The 24,111-nt window shown below is 41.2% G+C and overlaps 1 protein-coding gene across 3 annotated transcripts in view; it reads right to left on the reverse strand.

Moving 5' to 3' along the window:
* Positions 1 to 24,111, reverse strand: part of GAREM1 (GRB2 associated regulator of MAPK1 subtype 1) — a 284,669-nt gene that overhangs the window by 166,756 nt on the left and 93,802 nt on the right. The gene's annotated exons all lie outside the window — the stretch shown is intronic.

Consider the following 24,111-nt stretch of genomic DNA (forward strand, 5'->3'; position numbering starts at 1 on the left):
CTAATGGGAGGGAGGCTATTAAATTAGGGGGCTTTGCAAGTCCTATCCCTAAACTGGGTGAACTGGGAAAACAGCAAACAGCATCTGCACGCGGCCCTTGTAAAATCCACACACGTGTGGTAGATGTGGCATTTGCGTGCACACGCGCGCGTCCATTTGAAATTGTACGCTAATATGCCACATCCGGGCTGTTTTGTAACATGCGCGCGTCTCTGGACACAAGCTGGAAAGTGCACGCACATGTGCGCCTACAAGCCTGTTTCAAAGATACTGGTCCTTATGTGCAAACACGTGTTAACATGGGTGCCATAGTACACACCAGCTACTTTGGGACCTATGTGCAAACCATTCTCCTCATAGACCCAAAAATGGGAAAAACCCTTTAGAGCATCAAGCTTTTTATTGAATTTCTCACAGAGGTAGGAAATCATTTCATAATGAACCTATTCAGACGAGGTTAATAAATAATTATAAGAGATAGTGTTTGTGTACTTTTATTCTTTTAACCCACCATAAATGATGTTCCTCATCATAAAAGTGGCAGCAGAGAGGAGGTTGAAAACTACAGGCTGGTTAATTTTACCTTGATGATGGGAAAATGAATGGAGGCTCTACTGAAGGAAACAGAAGAGCAGAGCTGTAGCCAGCCTTTGGCTGACATGGCCCCGGCCACAGGTGCCATCTGCCAGGGAGCACCATCTCTCTCTCTCAATTTGGCTAAAGAGCTGTTTCTCCTCCACCTGATACAGCTTTTGGGCAAGAACATCTGTGTCTGCTTTTGGTGTCCTGCCTTCCATCAGGGTTGTCCATGAAAGGCGGGCAGTGGGTGGGTGGGCGGGCGTGTGTGTGTAGGGGGGGGGGGGGGGGGGGGGGGGGGGGAAGAGTCCAAATCGGGAGAAAAAAATGACCAATGCTGCTGCCAAGCTCAAAAGGAAGCTTCACAGCCCCTCCCCTTTGCCCACATTCAGAAGCAGAGCAGCCCATTCGGTGGAAAGAAGAAACATAAAGCCCCCCACCCCCCCGCCTCGCAGTCAGAAAGGGCAGGCTTAGCCCTGGGAGTTGCAATAAGCAGCACCGGCCTTCCACATCCCCTGTCCCAGCAGTCAGAAGAAGTGCGGCCGTGGCGCCACAGGCAGCAGCACCGCACCTTCCACCCCCCAGCAATAAAGAGGAGCGCAGCCACGAGGCTGGAAAAAAAAAAATCTGCCTTCCACTCTCCTCCCCACCCCTGTGGTCAGAAGAAATGCGGTCACAGAGCCACAAGAAGCAGCATTCGCCTCCCAACCCCCCTTTTCCTGCCTCACAGCACTCGTAAGGAGTGCGGCCAGCATAGTCGCAAGCAGAATCAGACTCCCCAACCCCCCTCCTCTCAGCCGTTAAGAGGAGAGCAAGACCCGCAGGGTGGAGAGAAGTAGCATCGCCCCCCCGTCATGAGCAAGAGGAGCAGGGCCGGAAACTAGAAGGAGAGTCCTGTGGCTGCCCGGGCTGAAGGAAGAGGTTGCTGCTGCCCCTTGTTCTTACAGACGGGGAAACAAGTGAAAAAGCTTGAGAGACAGAGCGTATGTGCGTATGACTTAGCATGGGTGTATATATGATTGAGCATGAGACAAAGAGTGTGTGTGTGTGTGAGACTGAGCATGAAAGACAGTCTGTATGTGTGTACGATTGTGCATGAGAGACAGCATGTGTATGACTGCGAGCATGTGTGAAAATATATATATATATATATATATATATATGATTAAGCATGTGAGACAGAGTGAGCATATGTGTGTATGACAGCATGAGAGACTAGCATGTGTGTGATTGAGCATGAGACAGCTGTGTATGTATGATTGAACATGAGAGTGTGTTTGTGTATTACTGAGTATGACAGAGCATGTGTGTACGATTTAGTATGAGACAGTGTGTGTGTATGACTGAACATGAGACAGATCGTGTATGTGTGTGTATAACTGAGCATGAGAGATAGAGTGTGTGTGTGTGTATGCAACAACTCCCCCCTACAAATCCATGAAAATCTCAGGGCATCTAGAAATCAAAAGTTCCCAGGTATGGAAAGTGGGGGATTTTTAAATATCCTCATTAGTTTTAATTTATTGGGCGTTATTTATATAATGTATCTAATAGAAACATCGGCAAAAGAAGACCAAAACGGCCCATCAAGTCTGCCCAGCAAGCTACGCAATTTATCCATTTTTTCCCCTTTTTCTCTCTCCCACCTGTTACTATTGGCTTCCAGTACCCTCCAGCCCTAATTCCCCACCACTCCACCACCAATTTAGAGAGCAGCTCTGTATCTGCATCCAAGTGACATCCAGCTCAATTAGGGGTAGCAACTGCTGTAACAAGCAGGCCACCCCCTTGCCCCATACTCTTACCTACCCCTGTTTTTATTTTTTTTTTATTTTTTTGGCGATAGCAGCCCTCCATCCTTCCGCTCCGTGAAGGTGGAACACTAACTACTGGCCACTGGCATCCCGCTCCGTGAATGCCTCTGTGGCTACTGCCGCTCCATGCAGTGTTTGAATGCCTCTGTGGCTACTGTCACTCCGTGCAGTGTTTTGCTGCCTCCACTTTATTCACGCCCTCTAGACTTGATGGATCCACAGTGTTTATCCCACGCCCCTTTGAAGTCGTTCACAGTTTTAGACTTCACCACTTCCTCCGGAAGGGCATTCCAGGCATCCACCACCCTTTCTGTGAAGAAATACTTCCTGACATTGGTTCTTAGTCTTCCTCCCTGGAGCCTCAGCTCGTGACCTCTGGTTCTGCTGATTTTTTTCTGACAGAAAAGGTTTGTTGTTGTCTTTGGATCATTAAAGTTTTTCAAGTATCTGAAAGTCTGAATCATATCACCCCTGCTCCTCCTTTCCTCCAGGGAGTACATATTTAGATTCTTCAATCTCTCCTCGTACGTCATCCGATGAAGACCCTCCACCTTCCTGGTCGCCCTTCTCTGTACCGCTTCCATCTTGTCCTTGTCTCTTTGTAGATACGGTCTCCAGAACTGAACACAGTACTCCAGGTGAGGCCTCACCAAGGACCTGTACAAGGGGATAATCACTTCCCTTTTCTTACTTGATATTCCTCTCTCTATGCATCCCAGCATTCTTCTGGCTTTTGCTATCGCCTTGTCGCATTGTTTCGCAGACTTCATATCATTAGACACTATCACCCCAAGGTCTCTCTCCTGCTCCGTGCACATCAGCCTTCCCCCCCCCCCCCTCGAATACAGTTCATTCAGATTTCCACTCCCCATATGCATGACTTTGCACTTCTTGGCATTGAATCTCAGCTGCCATATCTTCGACCACTCTTCCAGTTTCCTTAAATCCCATCTCATTCTCTCCACTCCTTCCGGCGTGTCCACTCTGTTGCAGATCTTTGTGTCATCCGCAAAAAGACAAACCTTACCTTCTATCCCGTCCGCAATGTCGCTCACAAAGATATTGAACAGGTACACCACTTAAAACCGCTCTCTCTTCAGAGAAAGTTCCATTTACCATCACGCATTGTCTTCTGTCCGTCAACCAGTTTTCAATCCAGGTCACCACCTCGGCACTCACTCCTAAGCTTCTTGTTTTATTCACCAGTCTCCTGTGTGGAACCGTATCAAAAGCTTTGCTGAAATCCAAGTAGATGACATCGAGCGCTCTTCCTCGATCCAATTCCTTGGTTACCCAGTCAAAAAAGTCAATCAGATTTGTCTGACAGGATCTTCCTCTGGTGAATTCATGCTGCCTCTGGTCCAACAATTCTCCGGACTTTCAACAGTGACTCCATTACTTTTCCCACCACCGAAGTGAGGCTAACCGGTCTGTAGTTACCAGCCTCCTCTCTGTGCCCACTCTTGTGAAGCGGGACCACCACTGCTCTTCTCCAATCACTCAGCACCACTCCCGTTTCTAGGGATCTATTGAACAGGTCGCACAGCGGACCCGCCAGCACATCTCTGAGCTCCCTCAGTATCCTTGGATGAATCCCATCAGGCCCCATGGCTTTGTCCACTTTCAGATTCTTTAGCTCTTCCCATACATTATCTACTGTAAAAGGATTTTCATCTATTCCACTTCCCTCCAGTTTCTTGTTGTGTAGAGATGGTCCTTCTCCAGGGTCTTCTTTAGTGAACACAGAGCTGAAGTATTAGTTTAATATTTCTGCCATATCTCCGTCTCTCTCCACACATTGATCATTTCCACCTTTCAATTTCACTATACCACTTTGGACTTTTCTCTTTTCGCTGATGTATCTGAAAAATGTTTTGTCACCATTTTTTATCTCCTTGGCAATCATCTCTTCCGCTTGACTTTTTGCGAACTTGATTAATTTCTTCATCTCCCTCAGTTGAATCAAATATTCTTCTTTGTGCTCCTCCCTTTGGGATCTTTTATATTTCTTGAATGCTGTTCTTTTAGCTTTAATTTTGTCAGCCACTTCCTTTGAGAACCAGATAGGTTTCATTTTTCTTTTGCTTTTCTTTACATTTCTAACATATAGAGCAGTTGCCTTGGTGATTGCTCCTTTTAGATTGGTCCACTGCTGATCCACATTTCTCTCATTTTCCCATCCATTTAGTTCTTCCTCTAGGTACTTCCCCATTTCCTCAAAGTCCGTGTTTTTGGACTGTAAAATGGCAATCAAATGGCAAAGGGCAATCAAATATTTGCAATATTTGATTGCCATTTGGAATATGTTTAGATGAGTTTTTAATTGTTAGATGTTTGTTGGTTGTTTTGAAATAAGAACATAAGAAATTGCCATGCTGGGTCAGACCAAGAGTCCATCAAGCCCAGCATCCTGTTTCCAACAGAGGCCAAAACCAAGCCACAAGAACCTGGCAATTACCCAAACACTAAGAAGATCCCATGCTACTGATGCAATTAATAGCAGTGGCTATTCCCTAAGTAAAATTGATTAATAGCCATTAATGGACTTCTCCTCCAAGAACTTATCCAAACCTTTTTTGAACCCAGGTACATTAACTGCACTAACCACATCCTCTGGCAACAAATTCCAGAGCTTTATTGTGCGTTGAGTGAAAAAGAATTTTCTCCGATCAGTCTTAAATGTGCTACTTGCTAACTTCATGGAATGCCCCCTAGTCCTTCTATTATTCGAAAGTGAAAATAATTGAGTCACCTCTACTCATTCAAGAAAATATTTAGACTTTTTATTAGTATTGTTGATGGCCTGTATATTTTTTATTTTATATGATGTTTTATGAGAAATGGTGATGTTTCTGTTTTTCCCTAGTTGCACTGCATAAAGAATCTGGCTTGCTATGATATCCAGTTCGGTTTTTGTCTGCACATTTCTGAATCACACCAGGGTCCATTCATCCCTTGCACATCCAGGAAGGGAAAACAAAGAAATCCAAAGGAGTCCAAGTTTTGTCTTCAAATAAAAATAGTCTTTACTGTGACTTAAAAAAGATGATCTATGCCACAATACAAATACAACTTCAGAAATATGATGGCAATGAATATTATCAGTTTATCTATCTTAGGTGTTATCTCCCATCTTACTTCCCTTCCACCATTAACATGATGGAAAAACAGGTTCAACTGGGTTCCCAAAACTTCTACTGTAAATCCAACTTGAGTTGAGACTCTGGGTTCTTCTAGTCCAAAAGTCCTTAACTCCAACTCTTTTCGCCCTCGCTTGACTAGTTACTTGGGAAAAAGATATCCAAATCCCAATCCTCAGGGAGACAGAGGGGGGTAAACCTTCCCTTCAGTCCAAGAAGTCCAAAAATCTTCAAAACCAAACTCTTATCCATAGTTAAGATTCAGGAAGAATCTCTGCAAAACAGTTCCTATGAATTGAGACGGGGGGGGGGGGAATCTATCTCCTTCCTTCTTCTGCAGCCAACTCACCCACTCTGTTTAGATTTTGGGAGGGATTTCTAGCTCTTTCAGCTGTACCTAACCCTCTGACCACTGAGCATGCTCCAAGGGGTCAAACCCTCCCTCCCCCCCCCCAAGATAGCCTCTCCCCCCAAAAATTTCGGTTAAAGCCATGGAAATAGTCCCAAAATTTCTAACTCCTCCTACTACCCACAGCCTAGAAAAAGTGCTTTAGGGAAAATACACTTTGGGGAAAAATAGTGATGGGCTGAGATCCCTGTCACAGATATAATTCAGGTTCAGGAAGTAAACCTTTCAGAGGAAAGAATGCTCTAGAACAAAAGGTAACAGTATGAGGTTCCAGGGGAGTAAACTCAAACATCATCAGAAAATATTTCTTCACAGATAGGGATACGATTGCCTAATATAACCTCATCATGCAGGTAATGGAAACAAAAATGGTAACAGAATTCAAGAAAGCATAGGAGAAGAACAGCGGATTCCAAGATGCTAAGAAGTTGAGAGGAAAGCTGGAGATCAACTGAAGCCTTATGACACTGCATCAGGAATGAAACCAGGTAGATTAAATGGGTCTAATAGCCTTTATCATCTCATTCTTTGTTTCTATGTAATGTACCAGGTGATTTAACATATAGCACACTTGGTAGGGGACACTTGTCTTAACAGTAGTATAATGTAAATTTGTTAATTGATGACCAAGTAGCAGTTTTACATATGTTTCAATGTAAGTGGCCCTCAGATGAGCCACTGATGTAACCATGGCTATCACTTGAGTCTTGACTGAGTTTGTAATTTGTAAGCCAGCCAGCACATAACAGTGCAAGAAATAGTCTGCTAGCCAATTATAGTTCAAAAGATACAAACAGTTCAGAATCTTGACTCTAGATAATAAGCCAGGGTTTTCTTACAGTCCAAAGAACAGACAGCCCATTTTCCTTTCTGTGCATGAGATATCGGAAAGAAGGTTGGCAGCACAATAGTTTGACTAATGTGGAACGTAAATAATACCTCTTTCAGAAGGAAGATGGAGTTTGAAGAACCACTTGGTTGTGAAGAAATTGCAAGATTTATGACTATGAAACCAGAGCCTATAATTTAATTGCTCTCTATGCCAAGAAACATTTTCCAGGGAAGGAAATTCAAGTCTACTACCCAAGAGGCTTGAAGGGAGGTTTCTTAAGTTGACCTAGTTATTTGATATACCACACTTCCATTAACAAAATCATCAGGACTATTTGAGGTCCCAAGACACTGGAGGTTTACTATCCAAAGACTTAGAATGCCATAGGCCTTTCATAAATTTAGACACAAAAGGGTGAAGAGAAAATCATAAGCCTTTCCAGCTACTGGTGATATGCTGCAATGGCACCAAGATGAACTTTGACTGAAGAAGTGCTAAGGCTTGAGGATGAAAGGAAGAATAGATACTGAAGCAAGTCCCTCAGGCCACAGGAAAAGGGATCCAACTGGCTGGATCCACACTATACCGAAAACCTTATCCACTTGAAACTTTATTTATTTAAAACATTTTATATTCTCAAGTAGTTCAAGTTGGCTCACAACTTAACATATATAATGAAAACACAATAAGAATAAAAATAAAGATAAAGATACAATAAAATATATAAAAAAACTAACTAATCAAAAGGCAATAACATTGCTCTAGACAGATGGATAATACATATTAAAGGCAAAACTCTTGGATAGAAGTTAAGGTAAAGCATTAGAAAAAAGGTAGGCTTTTAAAGCTTTTTTAAATAGTTTTGTTGAAGCAGTATATCTTCTAGATGAAAGTTTTTTTGGGGTTTTTTTTTTTTTTTTTTTTTTTTTTTAGCAGAAATCAACACGTCCTCCACCTCCTTTGGAAGGAGTTAGGAGGAGACTACTCTGCTCAGCACCATACTATGAGGGCCAGTGATGATAGGCTCATATGGCAGAGTTATTGTCTTCCTATATAATGAGAGTCTGAGGCATTCCTAATGGGATTGGAGACAAAATTGGAAGATAGATAAGATATGGATACCATACTTGTCATGACCATGCTGGAGCTATGACGATAATCTTTGCCTTGCCCTGAAGGGCCTTCTAGAACTGGCGGGTATGATTAGAGTAGGCTGGTACTCCAGTCTAACACAAAAGCATCAGGAGCTGATCTATAGCTGCCCCATGCAGAAAATGCAACTTTTCCATTTTCTTCTAAGGCAAACAGGTTGATTGACTGGCATTCACCAATTCTGCGAACCCTTGATCTAAGAACCACTCATATGGTCATGACACTTTGCTGAGTTAGTCCACCAATATATTCTGAATTTCTGGAAGGTAGGTCCCTTGGAGCGAAGCATTCTGAGGACCAGCCCATGACCAGATATGAAGGGCCTCCTTGCAGAGGGCTTATAAACCAATGCCTGTTTATGGAGAACATAGTGATCTAATTGTCCATCTGGATTAAGATTCTCTTGCCCAAAAGCAAGCAAGAAAAAACCCTTAGTACATAGCAGATGGCTCACAGCGCCATAAAGTTTATCTGGAGATGACTCTCCAATAGGGGGGGTCACATCCCTTGGGTCCACAATACACCAGTGTGAGCTCCTCAGTCTTTGGTGGGAGAGTCAGTAGACAGGGTCACTTAATATATTGAGATGTGCAGAGAGCCCTGCTTTTAGAACCTTTGCTTTCATCCTCCACTGAAGGAATATTTTCATCTCAGAGGTTATAGATATCTGATGGAACAATAATTGGCAGATCTGAGCCCATTGACTTCAGAGGGCACACTGAAGGCCACACATATGTAGACAAATTAGAGAACTACATATACTACTGCAGCAATGTGATCAAGAAGAACCATGATCAGAATTGCGTATGTTCAGTCCTGCTGTAGAACGGACCTACCAGTAATACAGCTCTTTCGATGGGAACATAAGAACATAAGAAATTGCCATGCTGGGTCAGACCAAGGGTCCATCAAGCCCAGCATCCTGTTTCCAACAGAGACCAAACCAGGCCACAAGAACCTGGCAATTACCCAAACACTAAGAAGATCCCATGCCACTGATGCAATTAATAGCAGTGACTATTCCCTAAGTAGATTTGATTAATAGCTGTTAATAATCTTCTCCTCCAAGAACTTATCCAAACCTTTTTTGAACCCAGCTACACTAACTGCACTAACCACATCCTCTGACAACAAATTCCAGAGCTTTATTGTGCACTGAGTGAAAAATAATTCTCAGATTAGTCTTAAATGTTCTACTTGCTAACTTCATGAAATGCCCCCTAGTCCTTCTATTATTCGAACGTGTAAATAACTGATTCACATCTACTCGTTCAAGACCTCTCATGATCTTAAAGACCTCTATCATATTCCCCCCTCAGCCGACTCTTCTCCAAGCTGAACAACCCTAACTTCCTCAGCCTTTCCTCATAGGGGAGCTGTTCCTGAAGTTATAGAGTGATGGAGGGATAATTAATTCTTGTACTTATTTTCTACTTTGATATTAAAAAGTAAGTTTCTGAGGTAGAACAAAAGTTCTGAAAACTAATTGCTACATGTGTCCAAACACAAGACAGAAGATTAGCCATATGCTAAAGATTCTTATTGTACACCAGAATCAAAAATTTGTATTTTTTGAAATATCACAATTGCGTGTCTTCCTCGATTCCCACACCCAATAATTTGCTGATTTGGAATTTGATGCTAAAAGAAGATAGATAGTATAAAACTCTCAAATTCAGTTGTTGCAGAAAGTAGGAGTAATCCTACTTTTCTATTTCCTGTTAATTACTGCTAATTATTTCAATTATCCTTCTGAAATTATTTCATTAGTATAAATCAGATTGAATATTTAGTATGTCAAATTTATTACGTAAGGAATTCTAAAGATCTGAATTCTGTAATAAGTCATGGATTTTGTTTTGTGAAAATTGCATAAATAAAAAATTAAAAGAAATGCAGACAGTTATCTACAGATAGCCATCTGTTGCCAATTACCACAGGCATGATTATATATGGTCAGTATCATATACCCTGACCATTCAATATGCTGAAAGCAGGCGTAACTTTGTGCACGTCGGCCGGCAGCCCCGCTCCGCCCTCCAGTCCCGGGAGCTGGTCCGGAGGCCTCGACCACGCCCCCGGGCCGGCGCCACGCCCCGGGCCCGCCCCCGAAACGCCACGGCACGCCCCCAAAACGCCACGGCACGCCCCCAAAACGCCACGTCGTTTCAGGAACGCCCCCGGACACGCCCCCTCCCGCCCCTTTTCGAAAGCCCCGGGACTTACACGCGTCCCGGGGCTTTAGGCGCGCCGGCGCGCAAGGGCCCTGCGCGCGTAAATCCGGAAGGATTTACGCGCGCAGGCCTTTTAAAATCCGCCCCTTCATCAGTACTCACATAAGTTCTTTTCAGTGGTTACTAAATTGCTATGCTGGGAGGGTTATATTCTTGTGATCCGAGGAGACTATAATATATCAGATAACCCACTGGTGGACTGCCATCCAGCTAAAGTGCCTAAGAAAAAACAAGCCGAAATAGGGTTTGGTTTTCTGTATCAAGAATTGAGGGTGTTGGATAGCTGGTGTCTGCTCCATCTGAATGATAGACAGCATTCGTTTTACTTTAATGTACATAAGGTTTACACTAGGCTAGACTATTTTTTAATTACTGAGTCGTGGTTTGATAGGGTATAATCCTGTGACAGGTATAATGTGCGCTTTTCAGATCATACTTTAATTGTCTCCAAGCTGGCTTTTGCTGAATCTGGTGGCCATAGGCCTCATTGGAAAATGTCAGCCCTCCTCTACTATGACAGGGACTTCGTGCAATACTGCACACGCGATGGGAGGAGTTCAGGGACCTCAACTACACAGAAGATAGCACTGCACTAACATTCTGGAATGCTGCAAAGGCTGTGTTTAGGGGACATATTCTAGCATATCAATTATGTATAAGGCATAAAGGTTCCCAAAAAATACTGGAGAGTGGGAAAGAGTGCTGGTGGGGGGAGGGGGGGATTAGGATGCCACTGGACCACTACTTTGTGTTCTTGTTTTTTTATATCTACATTATCCAGGTAACTTTAGGAGAGCTATTTGACCAACTTATTTGTGTATATATTATATATTTTTATTTTTTTTTTTAATTTATTAACATTTCTAAGCATTCCAGTAGACTAACATGGCTTCCACACTATTTTAGCCAGGTAACTTTGTTCAGCTAATGCTGAATATCAGCCCTAATCAGACTGGGAGAAACCATGTCCTGGGAACATCTACTGTGCCGCCTATTTATTCGGGCAAATTTTGTGTAGGCAAACATTTTTCTGGATAGAATTTAGCCACTGAACCAGGAGAAAATTTCAAGCACCGGGGTTTGTCCAGCTAGCTGCAAAAATTAGTCAGGCAAACCCTTTGAATATTGACCTTTTTGTGACTCCTGTAAAAAGCAGGAAATCAAGACTAAATAAAGAGTCAGGATAGGTCTTGAAGTCTGGATCTGCTTAAGTATAAGTCACACAGTGTGAATGGCAGCTAGGTGAAATCAACCAGTATTTCCAGATTTGTACGTCTGTATCCCATCCTGTAAACTGCCCTGCCAGCCCAAAAGCAGGATTTCAATTTTTTGGACTATTCAAAAACTATCCAATTTAACCATCCACATGAAACATTCACAGTTCAAAGCTTCAAGACATAATAAAATCAATGTCAGTCAATTTCAGTGCCCTGATATAACCTGAGCTCATTTCAAAGCAGACACTGGCAGTCCTAGAAAAAAATAAAGTAATTCCGTTCACAAGTTTTCAAGTTGAAATCTATGTTACAGTTCTTACAACTGGCAAGGGGGTAGGGAGAGACTTTTCAAATATAACACAGGAAATTTATTTTAAACAAATATGATTTTTGTCCCTTTTTACAATTAGATTTCATAGCTACACAAACTTCTACGAATGGCATCGCAGACAACTGGAGGGGAGCAGAAGAGTTCTCTTTAATTCTGAACTTCAGTTTATTATTCCCACATCTGGCCTGAAATCTTGTTCAGCTATGGTATGTATTTAAGTGGAGTAGTGAATAAAATAAATAACATGATACAAGGCATTTATCAGCCAGTCTTGCAAACAAAAATGTAAAGATTACAAAAACACCACTGTTAAATTATTCTGGTTTTTAAGAAAGTTTACTTCCTTTAAAAAAAAAATACATGACATCTCATTTCTGAGAGGATCACAAATGGTATGAATAAATTGCAAACCGTGGACTTTTTAATTATAATAGTTGATATTTGTTATGAAAACTTTTGAAAATGTGCACAACAGAAAGCTGAGATTTCCATTTTCTCCCTATATGAGGCTTATAACTGCTATTTAAAATTAGTTGCTAAAACATACTGCATAAAAAATGAAAAATTAAAACCTGCATTGCCATTGCTTGGGAACCTAAGGTCCGTGTTTTATCATAAATTAACAACACAATAATGCATTTGTAGTTCATTTAAATTTCTTAGGCAATAAAATGGAAAAAAAAAAAAGTAGGAAAAATCATTTAAAATATGGCTCCCTCAAATAGGATAAAAAAATGAAAACAGTTAATATTTTATTAATATTTCTCAGCAATATCAATAACTGAGTATCCTGCAAGGCAGAAGCTGTATACCTGAACCACTAAAGCATTAAGTAAAATGAGGAAGTTAGAATAATCATCAATAGGAAGAGAATGCAACACTGCAATCTTTAAAAGCAGATCAGTGTAACAAGACACTGACAACGTTTGCAACAATTGTCAACTGGCTTTACGTATTTAGTCTTCCTACACCATTGATATGCATGCAATTCAAAATATAATCACAACTTGAAATAAAAATTTCCAGTAAAATAAAAGGTAGGGCCAATTAAAAGTGACCTATTTTCAGAAAGGCTCAGGGGATAGGATATGATGCAGATTCTCATCATTTTCGCAAACAAGTACTGAGAATCACTTGGCCATAGCTGAGACTAATAGATACAATATTTAAAGTTAGAATTTCAAATAGTGTCTCCCCAACAATAAAAACATATAAACTTTCAATGCCGAGCTGGGAACACATGTTGTGACCAAATGAATGAATCCTGCAGCACACAAAAGAAGTACACTGCTGTGGATTACTAGAAGGCTATATCACAGTGATCTATAATTTATCCCAGTGCTTCTCAATACAGTCTTTGGGACACATTCGGCAAGTTGGGGTTTCAGAATATCAACAATAAATATGCATGAGATACCGTTACATTTGCTGGCGGAATTCAGTTCCCAAGGGCACACAAACTAATTTTCTGTTTCTGGGGCTGCTCCAGCTAGCACTTCTCCCATCACTCCTTGTCCCAAGGAGTGGGTCCTTTTTGTGGGGGAAAAGCTTAAGCTTATGGTCCAGCTGGAGTTGTGCTTCTAAGTTCCTTCTCCGTAGTAACTGTAATGCTGCTGGGGCAAATAGGCAGGACTAGGTACTGGATTTTCAAACTAAAAGTTTACTGAATCTTTAACATAAAGCAAAGTCCAATTTTTCCAAACGTCTGAGATTACAGCTGTCTGATTTGCAGATGTTAATCTTCCTCTGGGTATGTATCCTTTTTCTCAGGTTCTTGGAGTTGAGTTTTTTCACTATCCCAGAGGAGCCAGGGAACCCTTACTTGTGGAGGAATCCTATTAGAACCAGAAAAATCCTCCCTGAGTCCAATTATTAAATCTTGGTCACCCAGCTTGTGTCCTGGTCCTTGCGGGTGGAGATCCTGTGGGAGGTCTCCATGATCTTGGTCTTTCTTCCTGAATTTCACTGGTCTGTGACTTCTCTGAAGGAAACGTCTGAGGAGAATGGGAAACTGGCTGTCTCAGGCTTGTTTCCCAGTGAGAAGGGGAGGATCAAAAAACTTCCCCACAAACAAAATGGAAATACCTTCTATTTTTTTCCAAAAATCTCTCTGTGGCTAATGTTTTGCTGTTACTGGTGCCTGCTTCTTCTAGGGAGTAGAAAAAGGCTCACAAGTCTCCAGCCCTTGTCCTATGGGCCTGCCTTCTCCAAAAGGGTTCAAGGATTAAACAGTCCCATTCTCAAAAACAGGATAAATTCTAGCCATAAAAAAAATCCCACTCTGGGTAATGCTGCCATTAGTGCTTGCCTGCCCTAGGGAGTAGAGGGAATGGCTCACAGGTTTTCAGTCCCTGGTCCCAGGATTGGGGATGTCCCTCTCCAAGGAAACCAAGGTTTTCCCCTGAATGAAAATCCGAAAAGGAATCCAGCAAAAATCTCTCTCTCGTCCAAAAATGAGGCAGCCCCTCTCAGACAGGGGGCATACCCAAGGGGTACCCCTTCTACCCAGGGCTAACTAAAACTGACCACACTGAATTCACTAATCACCTCACTAACGGCCCGATTTTAAAAACCCGGCGCACATTAAACCCAGTATGCACTGAATAATCAGATTACAAAAAAAGGGGTGGGCCAGAGGCGGGCCGGGACGGCGCCATTAGGCACTGTACTGCTGAAGCACACCCAGTCGGCCCATGCAACCTGCTACTGCTCCAGAGAGCAGGTAAGTATTAAAACAAAAAAACCAAAATTAGCTAGGTTTTAGGGGTTGGGGCAGATAGGGGAAAAAGGAGGCATCTTAGCTAGGGGGTTTAGGAATTTCCCTCCCAGTCCACTCCTTTAATGGAGCAGACTGGAAGAGAACTGGAGAAAGGGCCTATCGCATTGCTGCAAGCATCTTATAAAACGTCCCTATTTACGTGCATGATTTGGCACCAGACATAAAATCAGGTGTGCATGTGGGTAGCAGATTTTATAACATGCGTGCAACGATGTGCGCATGTTATAAAATTGGAGCTTCGATGTGTGCATGCCAGGAACCGCGTGCACTTTGGATGCCCGCAAGCGGGTATTAAAATTTACCTTTAAGTACCCTAAGACAACCAATCACAGCCCTCCAAGTTGAGAGGAGCTGAAAAGCAATGGAAGTCTCAATGAACTGTTATTTCTTAATGAAGGATCTAAGGCCATCTAGTGGCGGACCAGGGGGTCTGCCACACATATTTATTGTGGAATCTTCAAAACCTGGATTGAGAACCACATATTTTATTTATAAACTATTGAAGTAATTTTTAAAAGACTTTATGCACATAAATGGGCTTTTGAGAATTGCTATGACATATATGCTACTTTTACACCTGTAATTCCTTTGAAAATTACCTCCTATGATTTCTTTGCCCAAGGCAGCATGATCAGAATATATTCAGCATGGAGACTGAGAAAGTCGATTGAAAAGTGACAGGAGCTGGTGAACATTCTATGAATCTCCATGGCAATGATTCAGATAGCAGCAGCTCCTGACAGTAACCAGCTTGAAATGAACACATGCTCTCATTTTCCCCGAGTCCTTTGATTAGACTTGTGTGTTCACTAACAATTAAATTTCCGTATTGATAGTGATGTTACTGGAATAGACTGTATGGTCCCCATAGATCTGTAAAGCATTCCACCTTTAGGTTTTTTTTTTATTTTATTTTTATTACAATTTAACATAATTGACAAGAAGAATCTTACATCAGAAAAATGATGGAGCAGACTGGGAGGGAATATCCTAAACTCCTTACCTACCCTGCCTGCCTTTTCCCCTGCTAATCCTGCCTGCTCATGACCCGCCCACACCCCGCCCCACCCCTTTTTGCTCAAGCTGTTCTTCGGTGTGTATTTGGAGATATGCATTTGGCTGCAGGCCTTTGAAAAAGCCTGCGGTGCACACGTGGTCCAGCCACGCACATATCTCCCACTATACGCACTCGTAGGGCTTTTAAAAATTGGGCCACATATGAGCAAATTACAAAATGACACAGTACAACTGGGTGCATCCATAAACAATTACATCACCTAAAGAAATACATGTTAGGACTGAATTCCCTTAAGCCAGGTTTGGTAAGACTGCCATACCTTATTAAATTTCACCAACTTATCCTGCCTCACAGCAATAAGTTGACCCATAAAATAAATATCATGTAATCTCCTGGTAACCAACTCTATAGGTGGGCAGTTTATCTGTTTTCAATGAACGGTCAAAGTTAACCTAGCCGCGGTTTCTATCTAAAAAATTAGATTTGAAGCCATGTAGACAAATCGGGCACAAGGATACTTAATAAAAAGCATCTAGGATCTTTAGGCATCTCAATGAGTCAGTTTATGTATTAACCAAATTAACTCATCCCAAAAGTTTTGGATCTTAGGGCACTCCCACTAAAAGAAGGTAATGGATCCTACAGAGCCTCCACAATCAGGCTTAACATCACTAAATATCTTGAGAAGCCTCTCTGGTACCAGCGATTTAACACTTTATATTCATTTTCTATTAATAGAGATGAGATGGAACTCTTACCCATTGACACAAAGCAAAGATCCCCAATCGTCTGCTCTAAAGGTGGCCTCAAATCAATTTCCCAAGAAGCCAAATGACTCAGTTTGGTAGTTAAATCACCAGTTAGATATTTATATAATTTAGACATTACTTTCTTAGTTTTCTCAGTGCAGCCACATAATCCCTCCATTAAACATTTGTCTCAAGTTAAGTCACGTGAAACCAGTTTAGATTTCAGATCATGAGATACCTGTAGATAGGGATACATATCTCTGGCTGTAAAACAATATTTTCTCTGTAATTCTTCAAAACTCAAGAGCATATTATTAATTCACAAATGTCCCAAACACCTCAGACCCAAGTTTCCCATCGCTGAAATTCTAAGGACGTAAAACCTGATGGGAAATATGAGTATAAAAGTGTACTAAGAAAAAAACCTCTATGGCCCACAATAGATTCCCATATCTTCAGTGTAATTTGGGTGTATGGACATATAATTAATAGTAGGAATCTAGATTTCTTTGGTAGCCAAAACTGACATTGAACTGCTCTCCATTGCTTCGAACCAGACACCAAATGCCATCAATAATAACCTTAAGTTGAGTTGGCGCAAAATATATTTTTTTAATTAGGTTCTCCCCAATCCCTCAGTTGCTTTAGTATATTTCAAGCTACTCTCGGAGGTTTCAAATAAAAACTGAAAACATGCTTTTGTAAATTTTTGAGAAATGCATCAGTGAGAAAGACAGGTAGCATTTGGAAAAGGTAAGTGAATCTAGGGAGAACATTCACATTAATGTAGTTATCTTTCCTAACCGAGAAAAATTAAACTTTTCCCATATATATAGGTCTAAGAAGATATTAGATACCATCGAGGGATAAGTCAATTGAATTAAACCATTCGGGTCTGTAGAAAACCCAAATGCTTCAAAAGTTCCCCTTTGCCTATTAAAAATGAAATGTCGATTTTAATTTAGAAGGTAGCTCCCCTGGCAGTAAAATGACTAAAATCTTTGACTTGTCCATATTAATTTTAATGCCAGATACTGACCCATAACATTCCAATCTCCACTATTAACGCTGTTAAAGAGCACTCCAGGTCACTTACAGTAAAGCAAGACATTGTCGGCAAAAATAGAAATCTATTCTGGACATTTTCCACTGATATACTACAATCTCGTGTTGTTTCCTAATTGTCTCAGCAAAGGGCTCCATTACTAGGACAAACAAAGGGGAAAGTGGACACCCCATCTCGTACTCCTTTCCACACTGAAATTAGTAGAATAGTCCCCATTAACTTTAATGCATGCTTCTGGAAAGGTATAGAACCTAAAAATCCACTTTGTAAAACTGATGCCCAAGCCCATTTTTTCAAGACCCTCAAATAAAAAGCTTTTTCTGCATTGACACCTAGCAAGACAGAGGGTTAATTCATATGCCTGGCCCACCAAATTAAATTTAAAACTCACCGAACATTATCACCCGCCATCCTACCCAGAATAAATCTTGATTGGTGTTCATTTACTAATATTGGAAGCAAGGGGATTCAGTCTATTAGCCAGTATTTTTGCCAATAATTAGAGACATATTTAATAAAGAAATCAGATGATACGATCCACAAAAAGTGGCATATTTTCCAGGTTTCACTAGCATCGTTATACATCAAAGAAATATAAATCAGCATTGGCACTACTGGGGCAAGGCATATTGGCATGCGAAACGCATGGTGCACCTATGCATGCAACACATCGACTTGCCATCCTAAAAGGCCCAATAGATACACAGTTCGAGAACAAGTGTGGTTGTCCATTCAAAGCCAATCACATTGAAGCAACTGATGCATGCATTACAAAATATTCCACTCCATTGAAGCATTCAACATACCGAGCCCTGGACCAGAGTCATAAGAAAGGAGTCCCATCGGCTGAGAGGGTTGATGTTGTTCCTCATTTTACTCAGAGCTGCACTGCTCATCCTTCAGCCACGCCTCTCCTTTTCTTCGGGCCGATGCTGCCGCACTAGCATGGTCTCTTCTTCCCGCGCATGCACCTGCTGCTTACCACTTCCTCTTCCAGGGCACGGGAAGAAGAGAGCATGCCGATGCCACTGAACCAGCTTCTCCTGCCGCGTTCCACCCGGGCTATCAGCATTTTAAGCCCAGGCAGAGGACCTATTTCGCTTGGGTAGGGGGAGCAGCTGGGTCAGCGGGGGACCGGGAAGTATGTCAACACACCTGCGTGTTCTTGGCGACACACCAGTTGAGAACCGCTGCCCTAGAGGAAAGGCGAGGCATAGAGACATTCAAATATCTCAAAGGTTTCCAAGCACAGGAGCTGAGCCTTTTTCAATGGAAAGGAGGCTCTAGAACGAGGGGTCATAAAATGAGGGTGAAAGAGGGTAGATTCAGGAGTAAGAAAATATTTCTTCACAGAGAGGGTGGTAGATGTACAGAACAGTCTCCCAGTGGAGGTGGTCGTGACAAAAACAATATCTGAATTCAAGAAAGCATAGGATAAATACAAGGGATCTCTAAGGAAGTGATAAGAATTATAGTGTTAAATTAATTGGATGGATAGGCACACTGGATGGGCCATATGGTCTTTTTTTGCCATCATGTTTCTATATTTCTTTGAAAACGTCAATGAATACACTTTCCTCTGAATACTGCATATTTTCATGTCATTCAGAAATGTATTCCAAATATTGATTTTTGAAGAATGCTATACTGTGTCATAGTTTTGATTGACAATCTAATATATGAATAAACCCCCAGTGTATTTTAATTTTCTGCCGAATATCAAAAATAATTCTTTGCTGACAATCAAGTCTTAAATTTACATACTATTTGAAAGGTAAACCGCAAAGTGTCGTGGGACCCTTGCACGGCACCCTGTAATTAAACAACAAAAAATTTTTGAAAAGGTAGAGGAAGGGTTTCATATATAAATTTCTCAGCCCAGCATAAGGTCTGTTGGATTTTCAAGTATAATCATCAACCAAACCTCCTCCACCTATGGATTTTTTTAATTTTCTGTGCAAACCCTAGTGAAAACTGCAACACAATTTTTTATCCCTTAAAACCAATTTTTCTTAAATATTAGTTATAAAATACTCAAGCCTTCTTTCAAAGAGATTTCAAAGTCCCGACTTATCTGGCGATGTTAATCCACCCGACGTAGCTACGTTTCTGGTTCGCACCGGAACCTTTCTTCAGGGGATATGTTCTTTTTAGAGCAGTCAGGTATACCGCGCGTTAGCTGAAAATCCTCTATAAGGCTGAAGTTTTCCAGACGCTATACAGCGTTCTTTCTGTCAACGCAAAAGTTTTCCAGACGCCATACAGCGCTGTATGGCATCTGGAAAACTTTTGCGTTGACAGAAAGAACGCTGTATAGCGTCTGGAAAACTTCAGCCTTATAGAGGATTTTCAGCTAACGCGGTATACCTGACTGCTCTAAAAAGAACATATCCCCTGAAGAAAGGTTCCGGTGCGAACCAGAAACGTAGCTACGTCGGGTGGATTAACATCGCCAGATAAGTCGGGACTTTGAAATCTCTTTGAAAGAAGGCTTGAGTATTTTATAACTAATATTTAAGAAAAATTGGTTTTAAGGGATAAAAAATTGTGTTGCAGTTTTCACTAGGGTTTGCACAGAAAATTAAAAAAATCCATAGGTGGAGGAGGTTTGGTTGATGATTATACTTGAAAATCCAACAGACCTTATGCTGGGCTGAGAAATTTATATATGAAACCCTTCCTCTACCTTTTCAAAATTTTTTGTTGTTTAATTACAGGGTGCCGTGCAAGGGTCCCACGACACTTTGCGGTTTACCTTTCAAATAGTATGTAAATTTAAGACTTGATTGTCAGCAAAGAATTATTTTTGATATTCGGCAGAAAATTAAAATACACTGGGGGTTTATTCATATATTAGATTGTCATTTTGCCAAACACCCCAGAAGATTTGGGTGCTGTTTTTGAGATATAGTTTTGATTGAAGCATCTTTATTGTGAATTGGATCTTGTACATACCTTTTTTTTGTAAATAAAACAGTTTTGTTGGGACAACATCTACTTGCTTAGAGTCTGACTTTATTATCCGGGATTTGGCTACCACTAAAACAGAGAGAAACAAAAACACTATCTGAATTCAAGAAAGCATGGGATAAATATAGGTTCTCTCTAAGGAAGTGATGGAAATTATAATGCTAAATTAATTAGGTGGATGGGCAGAATAAATGGGTCAAATAGTCTTTTTCTGCCATAATGTTTCTAACATATTTAGAGGACTCTGGAAGTAAATGTCAAGTCTGTGCCTTTTAGAACAATTAATACTATCAGAGAGTCCTGGTCATCCTTATGCAGTAAGTGCTTCTCCCTGCTGGTCTACCATACCATCTGATCAATCACAATTGTTAAGAACCCTAAGTTATTGTATTCCTTTGCCTAGTCTGGTAGAAGCAGCTAGACACTACCACACTAGGCACAGCAACAGAATAACATGGCTACCCAGAAATGTGAGTTAAGTTTTACTTTTGCTCTGACCCAGGAATTAAATTTCCAGCATTAAGAAAATGTGCTTTAAACTGTCTGCCCTTTAAACGCACTTCCCTGCATTGCTGGGGAATAGCTAAATCCTTCTTTTACATGGGATTTGCATGCACATGCACTAATTTTAATGGTGGTGATTACTCCTGGTTTAGCACACTTTTGAATTCTTTGACTGTTTTTATCTTCACCACCTCTTCCAGAAGGGCATTCCAGGCATCCACCATCCTTTCCATGAAGAAATATTTCCTGACGTTGGTTTTGAGTCATCCTCCCTGGAGTTTCATTTCGTGACTCCCTAGTTCTACTGATTTATTTGAAACAAAATAGTTTGTCAATTGTGCATCATTAAAACTTTTCAGGTATATGTATACATATTTAGGTCCTTCAACCTCTCCTCAAAAATCATTTGATGGTGACACCCACCACCACCATTTTGGTCATTCTTCTCTGGATCACCTCCATCTTGTCTTTGTCCCTTTTGAGATATGGTCTCCAGAACTGAACATAGTAATCCAGGTGAGGGCTCACCAAGGACCTATACAAGGGGAGTATCACCATTTTCTTACTGGTTATTCCTCTCTCTATACAACCCAGCATTCTTCCACCTTTAGCTATCACCATATCACATTGCTTCACCGTCTTCAGATCGCTAGACACTCTTGATCTGTGCACAACAGCCTTTCACCCTCCATCACATACAGCTCTTTTGGATTACATGCCTCTGCACTTCTTGGCATTGAATCCCAGCTACCATATCTTTGACCACTGTTCAAGCTTCCTTAAATCACATTTCATTCTCTCTAATTCTTCCAGCGTGTCTGCTCTGTGGCAGATCTTAGTATCATCTGCAAATAGACAAACCTTACCTTCTATCCCTTCTGCAATGTCACTCACAAAGATAATGAACAGAACCGGTCCCTGGGGCACTCCACTTAACACGGTTCTCTCTTCAGAGTAGGTTCCATTTACCATTACATATTGTCTTCTATCCATCACCTAGTTTGTAATCCATGCCACCACCTTGACGATCATGCCCAAGCTTCTCATTTTATTCACAAGCCTCCTATGTGGGACCGTATCAAAAGCTTTGCTGAAATCAGAGTACATCACATTGAGCACTCTTCCTCTATCCAAATCTTTAGTCACCCAAAAAAAAAAAAAATCAATCAGATTTGTCTGACAGGACCTTCCCCATGCTGCATCAGGTCCAGCAGTCCTCCCGACTCTAGATAGTTCATTATCCTTTCCTTCAGCAGAGTCTCCATTAGTCTTACCTCGGTGGTGGAAAAATTAACTGGCCTGTAGTTTCCGGCTTCCTCTCTGCTACCACTCCTGTGAAGTGGGATCACTACCACTCTTCTCCAATCATATGGTCATGCAGCGGACCTGCCAGCACATCTCTGAGCTCCCTCACTGTCCTGGGATGAACCTCATCTGGCCTTATGACCTTGTCCACTTTCAGTTTTCCAAGCTCCTCCCAAACATTCTCTTCTGTAAATGGAGTTTCCTCTACCCCATCTCCATCTATGGTCTTGTCAATCACCAATGTTCCTTCTCCAAGATCTTCTTTAGTGAATATGGAACTGAAGTATTTGTTTAATATTTCCACCATTTAGTCTTCTCTCTCCACACAGTATTCCTCGTCACTTTTCAATTTCACTATACCACTTCGGGCCTCCTTTCTCTGATATATCTGAAAAATGTTTTGTCTCCTCTCTTTATCTTTTTGGCAATTCTTTCTTCCACTTGACTTTTTATTTATTTATTTATTTATTTATTTAAGTTTTTTATATACCAACATTCAAGACAATAGTCCCATCATGCTGGTTCACATGAAACAGGAGTGCAAAATAAGCTTAAACTTGAACAATAGTGCGGAAAAAGCAGTTACATCTAACAGGGGAAATAGAACTTGGAGTAGGAAGGAAAAAATGAAAAGGCAAACCAGATAATTACATATAATTACATTGTAAGAGGTAGTTAATAGTGATATTGATGGTGATGTGTGTTGATTGTTAGGAGTTAAATAATATTGGAGTTAGGAAAAGCTGCATGAACAGCTTTCTTGATTTCTTTCTTCATCTCCCTCAGTTTTAACAGATACTCTTCCTTATGTTCCTTTTTTTGGGATCCTTTATACTTCTTGAATACTGATCTTTTTGCCTTAATTTTTTCAGCCACCTCCTTTGAGAACCAGATCGGTTACCTTCTCCTCTTACTCTTCTTTACTTTTCAAACATATAGATTTGTTGCCTTTGTAATAGCCCTTTTTAATTTGTCCTACTGTTGTTCTAGCTCCCCATTTTCTCCTGGTCTTCCAGTTCTTCCTCCAGATACATCCCTATTGTGACAAAGTCCGTATTTATGAAATTCAAAACTCTGGTGTTTGTGTACCTTCTCTGTATCCTATTCACAATATCGAACCATAACCTCTGATGATCACCAGTGCTCAGGTGAGCCCCTACCCAGACATCAAAGACATTGTTCCCATCAGTGATAACTAGATCAAGGATCACACTCTCACTCGTGGGCTCCATTACGATTTGTTTGAGCAGAGCATCTTGAAGGGCATCCACTATCTCTCTACTTTTTGTAAATTCCGCAGAAGGGATGCTCCAATCCACATCTAGTAGATTAAAATCTCCAACAAGCAACACTTCTCCCTTCCTTTTCACCTTTTGGAGGTCTTTGATCAGGTCTCTGTCCAGTTCATCTGTTTGAGTTGGAGGCCTGTAGATCACACCAGTAAAAATGGAAGCACCATCTTCTCTTTTTAGAATGGTCCAAAATGCTTCTTTCTTTACCCCACGTCCCTTGCAATTCAGTTGCTCGGATATTGTTTTTGAAATAAAGAACTACTCCTCCCCCCTTTTCTGTCCTCTCTATCCTTCCTTAAGTTATAGCCCAGGATGACCATATCCCAATCACAAGACTCCGTGAACTATTTTTCCGTAACAGCAACAATGTCCAATTCTGCCTCTACCATTATGACCTGCAGGTCTGGGATTTTATTGTGGTCATAGCTTTCCAGCTGTTCTTCCTAGTTGCCTTTTCTGTGTCTTTTTGAACTGATTGATTTTGTTACTTTTTTTCCCCCACTTCCTGTATTGTTTGGGGGTGATGTTCCACTTTCACTGGCCACCTCTTGCCACCCCACACTCCCTAGTTTAAATGCCTAAATGTAAGATCTGAATTTTTCATTTAGCATCCTCTTTCCTGCCACAGACAAATGTGGGCCATCCTTACCATATAATCTTTTATTGTTCTATAGAAGGCCCCAGCCTCCAATGTATCCAAAACCATTTTCTTTACACCAGTTT

This window comes from Rhinatrema bivittatum, chromosome 2, assembly GCF_901001135.1.
Source record: "Rhinatrema bivittatum chromosome 2, aRhiBiv1.1, whole genome shotgun sequence".
In the NCBI taxonomy this organism is placed as follows: Eukaryota; Metazoa; Chordata; class Amphibia; order Gymnophiona; family Rhinatrematidae; genus Rhinatrema; species Rhinatrema bivittatum.